Consider the following 12,384-nt stretch of genomic DNA (forward strand, 5'->3'; position numbering starts at 1 on the left):
TGTAGTTGTGATTGTGGAACGCCCATAGCGTTCTCGCTTTCCCAAAACCGGCTTTGAGATGCCAGGGCCAGTGCTGCCTCGTATGCTAAGGGCAGGAGGTCCCCATTTTGCTTTACAGTAGCGCGTATGTAGCTATGTGCGGTTCTTTCGCTTTTGGCGCTCCAAAGAAGGACCCCCTGGAGCGTCTAAAACGCTTCAGGGGTTCCTACTTTGGAGATTTGGGGAGACGCTGAAGATTTCCTTGCAACCAAAAATAGCGCAATCGGACAAGGACACGGCCAAAAGACGTGGAGGTGCGGCAATGAATGAACGAATCACGCTCTCCTTATCAGAAGTTATTATGCCGTGCATGTTTCGCCATGGCGAAACACGCACGGCATAATTTGAGCAATGTGGAAGCCTGTGGCGTAGTCAGATAGCTTTTTTTTTATTTAGAGGAAGTCGGGAGAAACCGTGTTGCGTATATACATTTTCACCCAAACTGCGCGATGAGCCGGGAATGATTTCAAACATATTTCGAAATAAATGCGAAATTTATTGGAAAGCTAGAGGTTATACTTGGCTTCATAGATTACTGCATGCTAATTGGAAACAATGCCACACTAGACAAATTTTTACGTGAGAGGAAACAATGCAAGAAGAGAGGAACAAAACGCTGAAGACAGAAATTGACTATGTGTTCGGGTCCAGTATTCCATGGCCCCTTTGGTTTGCGCAGCGGCCTTAGTTAGGCCCTCTGCACCAGCTCTTACCGATGTGCGAGGCCCGAGCAAACAGCGTGCCCAACTTCTAGGTCGCTGGTCCATTCATCGGTTCGAGATCTGTGTATGTGTGTATAAGTGGGTGTGTGCGCGTGCGTTAGGGTGTTCCATGTTTCCACATGGTGCCTCATCACCGGGCTATGGCACTTGCAACATTTTATTTCGTTATACATCCACCACTAGTGCCATTGAATAAAAAATAAGTCCAAATAAAACATCCAGAAAGAGTGTTTACTTTGCCGAGGAAACAAATATTTACAGCAGATTTGCATAGTGAATCAAATGCGAAGTATATAGGTGCGCTAGCACTGCTTACCCCTGCTATACTTTTATGTGCATTTCTGCACTTTGTTATGCTTTGCTATTAAAGGTTCTCAGGCATATTGATTCGACTCTCTGTAAATAGTTTGCCATTATTTGCTTCATTTCTTACATTTTTATACAATGAATGTGTTTGTCTACCTGTTTGTCCGTGCTTCCAGCGCTGTTTTAACATAAGAACGAACACAGTTTTGTGATCTCGGAAGGCGAGCACGGAGGTGAGGACACGCTGTTTCTCGCTGCGGCGAGCGGCCTGGAACCGAGGTTTAGGGAGCATCGCGCGTACACGTCTGCTGTCCGTCAAGGCTGAGTGGTCACTGATGCGAGGAGGCGAGGGTATAGATGCTGAAGTTGAGGGCTCGCGAGCGGCACGCGACTCCTCAGTCCGAAGCAATGCGCTTGTACAACAGTTATAGGGCTGTACCCCCCAATTCTGCATATTCCTTATCCTCCCCATCAAGAACCTCAAGTCCGCGACTGCGCGTCGAGGCGATGACAGACGCCGCTCTCTCATTGGCTGCAGCTGCGTGGTCGCTCCGCCTCCTCATTACCAATGAGCCGCGTGCCGCGCGCATCGCCATGGAGTTTCTCTTTCAAGTTTCAAGTTCACGGAAAGAAAGGGAGTGACCTCGGACGGACATTGGCGAAATTCGCGATTGCTTATAAATGGGGAACTGGCGAAGGTAGACGTAGGATAAGAAAAATGAGGCACACACACAACACCTCTGGAATTACCACTGATCTATTCCGAAGAGGAAACAGAAGGAACTTTCATATATCCCTGCGCAAGCACGTGCTCCGACCAAAAAAAAAAAAAATAATAAGGCATTTATGAAAAAAAAAAGAACCTTTTTTTCGGTGACAACAACTGAGGGATTAGTTTGCATGTTTGCTTATTATTTTTTATTAAAAACGCTTCCAGCATCTTACGCTCACGTTCTGATCTCCCCCGACCGATAATACTGGCCTATTGAAACCCAAAAATATAATGGCAGTCATTGCCGTGCAAGCCTAAGTTGCTTATGAACCAACTATCCCAGCAATTTGCACTCTTGAATCCTTAACCGCGGCTTGTAGTGCTAGGCACTAAATACGTTTACTCTTTACTGCAGGTTATCACCGAAGTGAATAAGAACAACATTTGAAAGCACAATATTTACTATCCGCGCGACTTTTGCGAAGCAGCCGACGACATCTGGAATGGCTGCAGGAATTCCATGATGAGAACGACCAAACTGTCCTCCAACCATTGTAGAGAGTAAACAATTTTTTCAGCATCCTCGAATTCGAAAATGATCTCTACTTATGAAATACGCACGTTGTCTGTTCAGGTATTTGAATTGGCCTTGCAATTGCGCTAGTAGCTCTTACCATACTGTTTGGGATGCGTGAAAATGTGGAAGGGAGGCGGTCGACTGGCTTGCCAATGAATCGGGCTAACGCATCAACTACTGCACTCTCCAGGGGTTTTGAGGGGGTGGAGTGGCACACGCTTCCACCTTGTACAAAAGAAAGGTGGTTTGGACATGCTTAGCAGCGATAAGGCCCACGCTAGATCAACCACTGACGGCGAGATGAGGTGAACGAGAAAGCTCCAAGAGAAAAAAAAACTTATTTTCGGGAGTTTATAATAATAAACAATGAGCAATTGTACATAGCGCGATATCATAGAAAACAGAGAATAGAAGGTACAGAATTCTCAGAAAGGTTGTTGAATTATATGAGTAGTAAAATATCCCAGCACGGTTATGAGCGTGCAATGCGAATGATACAGCGTTTAGCTGGCTTGTGATATCGTAGGAAAACGGGAACATAGTGGTGCGCTAGCCAGCGTGGGCTATATATTGATTAACACATTCGCCTCGTATTCGGGAGATATATGCTGATATACGCGTATGTTGGAGCGGCATTTTACCGGCGGATGCCTGAAGATGCAATGCTGCATGTGGGCACCTGGCAGAGGTAATCCGGACACCGAATTCAACGGAGCAAAAGCGAGGAAATTACTAGCAACAAAGGATGTTTTCTCCTGTTTCCGGAGGGATACGCGGACGGCCCGCCGACGCCACATATTTTTAGGAATGAGCAGAGGAAAGCCAACGACGTAATTAGAAGTCAGCTGAGGAAAAAAAAAAAAGCAAAGCGTACTCAAGCAAGAAGAATTACAAGACAAGTCATAGAAGAGTGAATCTGTGATTGATCACACAGTCCACAAATCAGGCCCCGGCTGGACCATTACTCCAGCCAACCACTCATGGCTTCCAAGTATTCGGAAACTACTCTGTCTATGACATGTGCCTGTGCCCTCACAGCATCACCAAAGAGCCGCGCCTGTCGGCCTCTAGAAACATAAGGAGAGCCCCCGCCGCCCTCTCTCACCCCGAATAGTGTTGCCAGTACATTTAACTCCAGTGCCTGATATTTTTCTTGGCTGGTATCGCCAAAATGCAGGCGCGAGACCAGCAGAAAATATAACTGAGTGCGGTGACCTTCTGCCACTTTCAAGCAAATGCTTGCCAAACGTTTTTATGACCGCACGCATGCTTCCAGATACAGCAAGCAAGGCGCTTTTCCTGAGACGTGCATATGATCCCTAGTCATGGTTTCAGACATTATTCTTCGCGGTGTCTTTTCATTGTGCCGTCACTTTCCTGTATGTATTCTGTTTCATTAAAACAACTATTTAAAGCTTGTTCTTCCTTTACCCGCATTTCTCTCCCCTTTCGTTTCATTCCTCTCATCAATTCCATGCTGTTCAGACGCACATGCAGAGCGATTCCCCTCTTCATGCGAACTTGTCCCCCTAACATAAGAATGTGAGTACGTTCTTGGGACTCAAAGTGCGTGTGATGCAATAGTGACCTAGTAGAGGAATCCGGATTAATTTTGCTGAGAACATGGGCGTTCTTGCCATTCATTTTATCGCTGTAGCTCACTGGTTAAGGTTCTGAGCTGCTGATCCCGAAGACCTACGGGTTCGACCCCGGTCGTGGCGTCAGCTTTTCGGTGGAGGCTAAGCGCAAGGCGTCCGTGTGCTGTGCGATGTCAGTACACGTTAAATAACCCCAGGTGTTGGAAATTTTCGAAGCTGTCCACTACGGCGTTCTTTATAGCCGATGTCACTTTGGGACGCTTAACTCTATAAACCAAAACAAATGAAATCCCGGTTTCCGGGATTAGATTCCGATGGAATTCGAAACTTCGAATTGAGTCTAAATGCCAGAAGTATGCTACATAACCACTTATGTCATCAAAGCTTTTAGGAATGTTTTTAGTTTAGAATCGTGGCTAAGAATCCGCTAATATAGGTATTTATACGATAGGCCCCCCACGAAGCCCGCCTCTTGTGCGCGAACTACTCGAGAAAAAGCCGGCAATTGTGGTAGTAGAGTATCAAATCCGCAATTGCAGAGTCATGGACTGCAATCTTCAGTTCTTTTAAAACCATTGACAACTGTAATCAACGCTAAACGATGGCAGATAAACGTTTCATACAACCATTTCGTGCTTTGGTGACGTAGAGATTCATAGACTTGACCTCGCCCATTAATATCATCAGAGGTTATATATATATATATATATATATATATATATATATATATATATATATATATATATATATATATATATATATATATATATATATATATATATATATATATATATATATATATAATTTTTTCCCTCCGGTCGAGGCGGGAAAATTTTCCAAGACGGATATGGGCCTGGTGCGCTGCAGCTTTGGCCGTACATGTGGCGCCATCTGGGAGGCGCCTTCGAGAAAGGCGGCTGTCTGGATCCGCAGCCGTGGGTAGCACTTACGCAGTGTTCCGATTTGTTCCTGGTTCCCCGTTAGAATAAAAAAAATAATAACCGCCGACTGAAACAAGAGCCTCTACTTACTGTTGTCTTTATGGTCATTTCCAACCTGATATCGCACCCATTGCTTTTCGTTTCGGCCGCGCATTTCCCATGTTTTTTTTGTTGTTTTTTTTCAGGACTGCACGCTAGGTTTCTTTCAAGCATGCGCACGACCGATCGCTTGGTTGTATCGAGCGCGCGGCATGCGAAAAAAAAAAAAAAAAAAAAAAAAAAAAACGGGGTAGTGTTTTTTTTTTTTCTTCTGGACTCAGCTGAAGCCGTAAGAGTTGTACTATGCGTGCATGCTTGGAACCAGTGCTCGGCATGTCTTCGGACACGGCCTGTGTGTTGTAGAGAGCGCGCAGTCTTCCTGCCTAACGGGATGTGTTTTTTTTTAATGACTTCGTAATGATAGTTTCCAGCTGTTCTCGGAGTGCGCAGGAGTGCGCGCTCTTGCCACGCGTTCATGGCTCTCCGCAAAGAGAAAACCTCCTTTAAGACTTACAGCTCGATTTACTGCTGTGTTTATGGGTGCCTTAATAGTTATCACAAAAAACCGCTGGGAAGCAAACGAAAATCAAAGTGTTTTCGGTTTCCTTGGAAATCATGCATAAGAGAGCGATCCGACTCATCATTAACAGTGGCCCCCGACCTTACAGATGCAACTGGCCTCGGTGATATTGCGTGGGTTAATTTGCCAAAAACTACATTAAAAAAAAAAAAAAAAAACGAATTACACATGTGGTGAAGAGACGCCGAAAGGGCCGAATAAAACTAACCTCCAAGCTGACGTCCTAGAAGGCGCGCATTTTCCGCAGATATCCGAGGACCCCTCTGCACTGTGAAGTTCCTAGCGCACTCCATACACGTGCTGGCTTCGTACAGTTTCTGACCGCGCACCAAGCAGTTATTCTTGAAATAAGTCTCAACATTCTAGAATTGTCACCTCAGAACAGCACGCGCTGCGGAGCTTGCTCAGCTATGCCTGTTTTTCTGCTCACTGCACTGTCACAAGTCACCTCTCGTTTCGACGCACCGAGTAGAAAATAAAAACTACCGCAGAACTGTCAAGTGGCGATAAAGCACGTGCACACATGGCCCGGCGTCTTAGGGCACATCTCCAGATACAACCTGGGTTCGTCCTGTCCTGCGAAAGAGCTTGCTTTTTTTTTTTTTTTTGAAGAGCGATTCCATTGACTGACGGTGCCCAGCTGTACTCGGCTCTCGGTTCTGGGGGGTCCAACGTATGCCGCCTACACATGCACTGCCACCGATCGAGGGGAAAAGCCAGTGGTACGCATTGCACACTGGCTTAGTTTTTGTTTTATTTATCTACTTACTTTCAAACTGCCAAATTGCGCGGATTCCAAATTTTTACTTCAAAAATAAAAAAAATAATAAAAAAACGAAGAGCCGCCGGCAGAAGCGCTCGCGCGCCGACGATGCGCTGCGCCCCAAGCGCCGGCGGCCTTCTACCAGACCTGAACGAGTAGCGGCTTTCTTTGCTTTGCTTTTGATTTATTTTTCAACACAAACACATGGTACACATGTCTCTTACGTGCGCATGTGGTACGAGGCAGGAAATGGTCGAAGAAAGTTTCGTTCTAACAAGTTTGCTGTCGAGAAGTGTAGACTTCGCGTTCACTCCGCCGCCTCACTCCGACGAGCAGACGTACCACATACGGGTGCGCCGGCGGGAGGTGGCGCCACTTGTTCCGGAGCAGGGGCGCCTCCATACCAGCGCACTAGGCCTCCCATATGGAAAGTGGGGAGGACAGCCACAAGAGCGAACCGTTTGCTGCCTATATCCCAACAGAAGGAAAATGATGCAGATGATTGCCTACAGAGACAAGCGCTGATCATTATACTGACCTGAAGCGGTGAAGTTTCTAACATATTGTTTTAAAGACAATATAAGTTTGATTTGGCTTGTGGTGTTTAACGTCCTAAAGCGACTCAGGCTATGAGAGACGCCGTAGTGGCGGACTCCAGAAATTTCGACCACCTAGGATTCTTTAAAGTTCACTGATAACACCCAGCACATGGGCGCCTTGCAAATACAATATAAGATCATATGCTACGCTTCACTGACTGGCATGCCACTCAGCTCGTGGTGTCGCGTCGCTCTGCCACGCGCTGTGCACCAATCAAGTTCCATTTAACAGATGCCTAATGCGAAAACGAACGCTACTCTTAACAGCGATTAGTTGCAGTGCAAGAGGCAAGCTCATTCTATTAATAATATTATTTGATAAAGTGGGACTAAGTCCTAAAGTTCAAATTTAAGTCAATCCACGCCATCCACGCAGTAAGTGTTCCTTTCTCATGCGAGTGCGGCAGTGGCGCCTTCTGTTAGATTACTGAGGAATTAGAACAGTGGCGCCTTGTTCATATAACGCGCGTTCTAAATTATAGTGCGTAGTTACACGCTCCTGAATACCACCATGCGCAATCGTCTTGCAATAACTATATTGCTGCTGCTGTTACTGCTGCCAGTGGTTACGTAACCCAGTTAGTGTACACCACCATTCCAGTAGGGCACTATAGGCATTTGTTGAATAATTATAATTCGTAAACCACAACCCCGACAAAATGCCGCGCAATTTGTTGTTCTCAGTTAAATAGCATATACGCTACATGATACGTTAAGTAAATACAAACGCAACACAAAACAGTGAAATAGTGGGCAAGTAGTACACAGCATCGATTTTCTAAAAACATTTTCTGAAATTGAACAAGCATATGATATTTATTTCTGGTTTATATTGAATGATGTACATGTGATGTACGTGAAGTGAACAAGAAACTAAATAACAGAAAAATGCTATTACCGCTATTACCTTACCCCACCCGCAAAAATCAAATGCGAAACCAAAACTAAAAATGGTATTGGTTGTTATTTTTGTTGGGTGCCGCTCCTCCGCATAACCGTGTGACGTCAAGCAAAAGTGCTTATGGCGCCATTGTGTTGTGTGGTTTCTTCGAAAATTTTGACAGAAACCTCTTTTGCGGGGCCAAGTGCAATAAGTATAAATTAGATATTCCAGTAAGCATTCAAGCGGCGTCCTTCGTACCTGAACTTACGGGCTGAAGTCATTAGCCCGGACTCACAAGGATCACAACGAGGTATGTAGTCTGTACGGAATCGGATGCCGGATCCAAAACACGGCGCCGTCCCATTCAATGCGTCCGTGCAGTGTTTTAGGCCTAGTTCGACGGTGTTATTGGGCTCGGTTGTGGAGAAGTGCTGAAATATTTTCTGGTCGGTGGCTTTAGTTAAATGCCTCGAATTCACTTAGGCATTCGCGCTCCTTAACGGAACTGTTTTAAGCTACACAGGTTAGCCGATGCTTTCATTTTTCCTGGTGTGCTCGTGTCGGTGATCTAGATGCTGCAGCTGCGTGGTGTCACCGCGGGTCATGGTATCGTAGCCGGTGCAGTACATGGCCTGTTTTATTAAGCCTAATATTCTAGTTTATTCCTTTTACTTGATCACGTTCGATGAATTCATTAGTGCGGTAGGAACGTTACGAGTTCTGCCTTTGCTCTTGACTTAGTGTTAAGTGGTGAAGGCAGCAACCACTGTCCTCTTCATCGTCATTGGTGCTCGTCTTAAGATTTCGTTATGCATTCCTGAAAAGAAAAAAAAAAAAAAAAAGAACACTTCTCGCTCTGCCTATTGGAATATTATATTGTGTATTTTGTGTGAAATTCATTACATCGGCAATCCGGTCGTCGCACTGGACGCTGTTTCAGGTCGCTGCTGAAAAGTCCATGCTCGCGTACGTATCGAATGTTTTATAATTGTACAGTAGGAGAACTGTTGGCTCATATTTTTTGAAGCTCACTGTGATTTCGCCGCCTGGCTCTGGGCACATCCCCTTATATATCTTCTAAGCTATAATAACGTTTAGGAAGAGTTTCCATGGTTTTGCCTTGTAGTTGCTTTATTTGAGTCAGAAGTGTATGCTGGATCATGGGATAGATATGTATGTTTACAGTCGTTAGGTAATCGCTAATTTAAGCTGCATATCGGTTTGTTTCTTAGCTAGGTAAAGGTTTTCAGTGCAAAAATACGTGAGGTTTACTATTCCTCATGCCTGCATTACCTTCTTGAATAAATGAAGTGGTATTACCTACTGTTTTAAATGTCTAGTATCACAGAGAAGGCAGAAGATATTACATATTCTGCATTCTCTGTGCCCCATGTTTTTGATTCACAAGTAAGTCTGAGCGCCATTATGTTTTATATGAAGTTCCCCTTCTTACTTGTGTGTTGTGGTAAAGGTTAAGTGAATTCTCCACTGCTGGTGATTTACAACATTTCTGAAGCATATCTGTAAAATCTCATTTTGTTCATCTCCAACCTTTTTTCTTGGTGGTTGTATTAAGAATCCATATCAAAGAACCATTAATTTTTGTTGTTCCTAAATCATCACCACTGTTGAAGGTCAATAGTTGATTATTTGAGTTCTATGCAACCTAAAATTTGGTTATCAGGTGGCATGTCTGTGTTGCTACTTTCTCTTGGAGGTATGTGAAACAAAGGAACCAACTTTAGTCTCATATATTCATAATACAGTTGCTAATGGTTAATGTTGGTTGTAGCTGCAGTGTGGGCTATCTTATTTGTTTGCGTGCAAAATGCTTTATTACAGGCTTTGCAGGTTTAATTGTGATAAACTTTACTTGACTACAATTTTGAAGTTTGTGGTGGCATACTTTAGAGCTCAATGGGTTTTCTTCTGACAAACACCGTGTAGCTAGTAATGCATCCCTAGTGTTTTAAATCTTCTGAAGGTAAGATTTTTGGCCCTGAGTGGGATGGACTTCCATGAAAAGAATGCTACAGGAGTTGCATGACACGGCTTAGAAGCAAATCCCATGGGTTGTAATCTTTGGCGAGGAGTGTGCCTTTGGGGTAGTTTTTTATTCATATTAAATCTTGCTAGCTGCGGTGCAGCCAACAATGGCCACTGTAGTGTAGCAATAATGTGTTGGGAGTTAATGTATCTATTTTTTTTTTCGGATGGGGTGTTGGGGGCAATAGTTTAGGTGAACTATTGGAGGGGTTTTGATTTTGGAGTACCTACAGGCAAAGTAAGTGTAGTGGAATATGATGCTTGCATTTTAAATTTTGCTGTACTTGCCACTGCTGTGTGGTATGGAACTGCTGGTTTGTGGCTTTGGACTGACTGGTTTTGCTCTGGGAGTAGTTTTGAGATCTGAGTTAAATGGGGGAGGGTCCAGTGGCAAATGGTTTTATTGAAGTACATGAAGGGATTTCAGCTTATTTGGCACCTGCTATGCAAAATTATGTCAAAGGTTTATTATTCCTGTGTAGTTGGCAATGCATGGCCATCATTTAGTTTAATCCACTGGCAACATAAATGTGCTGTTTATTGGAGCAACTTTGAATAATGGCCAATCAAATGAAATTGTTCCGGGTGTGGATTTTCGCGGAGCCTGGTATCCTGCGTTTTTTTTCCTTCATGTGCACAGGAACTGTTTAGTGCTGGCTTCACGAAAATTTGCAGAGGTAGGAATTTCTTTTTTTTGCCAGGATAATGTGTTGCATCATAATGGTGCCCATGACGTCTGTATTGCTCTTCATTGGCTGTGGACATGGGTGCTGAATATATCATCAAAGGTCCTTAATGTTGTTGCTTTTTACAAAGGTCACATAGGTCATGTTTGTTGTGGGTAAACTATGATGTACTTAAACTGTAGAATCTTTTTAATTTCAATGATTTTTTTTTTTTCTAAACTCCCATGGTTTCAAAAGTACAAAAGGTGCTTTCTCTAAGAAGGCTTGAAGCATGAAGGCTAGTTCATAATGAGAATAAAAGATAATCAAGGGCCTTTAGTTGGCACTCTATAATTGTTAACAATCTTTGAACTGATTCGCACAGGGATGTAGTAAGGGCCAGTTAGGATGACTAGCTTGGTAGAAAATTACAGTAGTACTTGGCATCTTAGGGGAAGAATGTTGGATGAATCCATTAAAGGAAGTACATACACCAAATGTTTGTTTTTTATAATTTGTGAGACATTAGCACACATGTATCACCCCATAGTATCCCTTTACGATTGGTGAACAACTTGAATTTGAATTTCTCCTGTTGTGCAGTTATGACATGGTTTCGACAGTTAAACAATGGCTGTAAAGTCACTGGCATAGGGGATATATAAGCATCATAGAAAGAATAGCAATGTAATTGCTGATACATTATTTTAGCTCACTGTAATGCTTAAGCCAGCCTGCTTCAAGAAGTGGATTTGCATATATTGTTCTGTAGATGGAAGAAACTCTCTCGTAGATGGTTTGAAGTTGTAGGGGAGTACTACACAAGGATCCAAGTGTACTTATAGCCAGATACAACTGAAGAACAAAGTGGTAGATATCCTCAAAGAGGTCCTTGAGCCAGTGGAGTTAACAGGTTTTCATAGTACTACTGTTAATCCAATTAGGCTGTGGTAAATCACCTCTGGTCAGTTGGACCTTTGATGTCATGCTAGCAGACCCAAAGGGAATACCCACGATGTCAGGAGAATCTGAATCTGGCAGGGAGACCTCCTTTGAGGGGCATTTGCTGATTTGTTCTCGACTTCAGGCTTGCATGTGATTACAGAGAGGAAAACTAAATTTAGGTGCCGAGCCCTTTAAATGCAGCAGCAAAATGTTATTTAAAGAGTGTAGACACCAAAGTTTTGGTACATTTTCTCCTTGTTAATATTGCGCAAGACATGGATTATTACATATAATTGAAACTTTTCTGTCACCTGTTCAATTTCAACAGCTAAGGAATTGCTGTGGCATCATAGTTCCATATAGATTATGTGAGGCATGAAGGAAACTTTTGGTGTAATTGTCTTTTTTACTTGATTCCTGCTCTTGAGGAAGGTTGGCTTCACTGTACGTAGTTATTTCATCCCTCACATGTCTATACAAAAGTTTGATGCCATAGCCATTGCTAGGCTATTGAAACTGAGAACGAAACAGGCGAAAGAAAATTTTTGATTATATCATTGTTGGAGGTAGCCATACAGTTGTTATCATAGGCTTTGAAAGAATGACTAGTAGCCATGCATGTGTGTTTTGTTTTCAGTTCATGTTACCATGGACAGCCTCTACTTGAATGCGTTCTGCATTTTCTTTTGTGAGGGTAGGCCATTTTCAACTGCTGCTCGATACAGAAGATATCAGTTCATGATTCATTATAGATAATTTGGCTGACTAATCTAGTGTCTGTATACAGTTCATCATCATTAGCCTGACTATACCCACTGCAGGGCGAAGGCCTCTCCCATATTTCTCCAATTAACCCGGTTCTGTGCTAGCTGCATCCGCTTGACCCCTGCAAACTTCTTAACCTCATCTGCCCACCTAACTTTCTGCTGCCCCCTGCTACGCTTTCCTTTCCTTGGAATCCAGTTTGTT

The 12,384-nt window shown here is 43.6% G+C and overlaps 1 protein-coding gene across 4 annotated transcripts in view; it reads left to right on the forward strand.

Annotated features, from left to right (window-relative positions):
• Positions 1–6,689: 6,689 nt before the first annotated feature.
• Positions 6,690–12,384, forward strand: part of bsk (mitogen-activated protein kinase dJNK) — a 64,971-nt gene continuing 59,276 nt past the window's right edge. The window contains exon 1 of one of the 4 annotated variants that reach the window (XM_084588522.1): positions 6,690–6,823. The gene's annotated coding sequence lies outside the window, so the exon portion shown is untranslated. Of the gene's footprint in view, positions 6,824–7,876; positions 8,070–8,134; positions 8,283–12,384 lie in introns of those variants that run through there. The other 3 variants (XM_084588520.1, XM_084588524.1, XM_084588521.1) reach the window with 3 other exon arrangements.

This window comes from Amblyomma maculatum, chromosome 1, assembly GCF_055883805.1.
Source record: "Amblyomma maculatum isolate TAMU_Amacu chromosome 1, ASM5588380v1, whole genome shotgun sequence".
Taxonomy (NCBI): Eukaryota; Metazoa; Arthropoda; class Arachnida; order Ixodida; family Ixodidae; genus Amblyomma; species Amblyomma maculatum.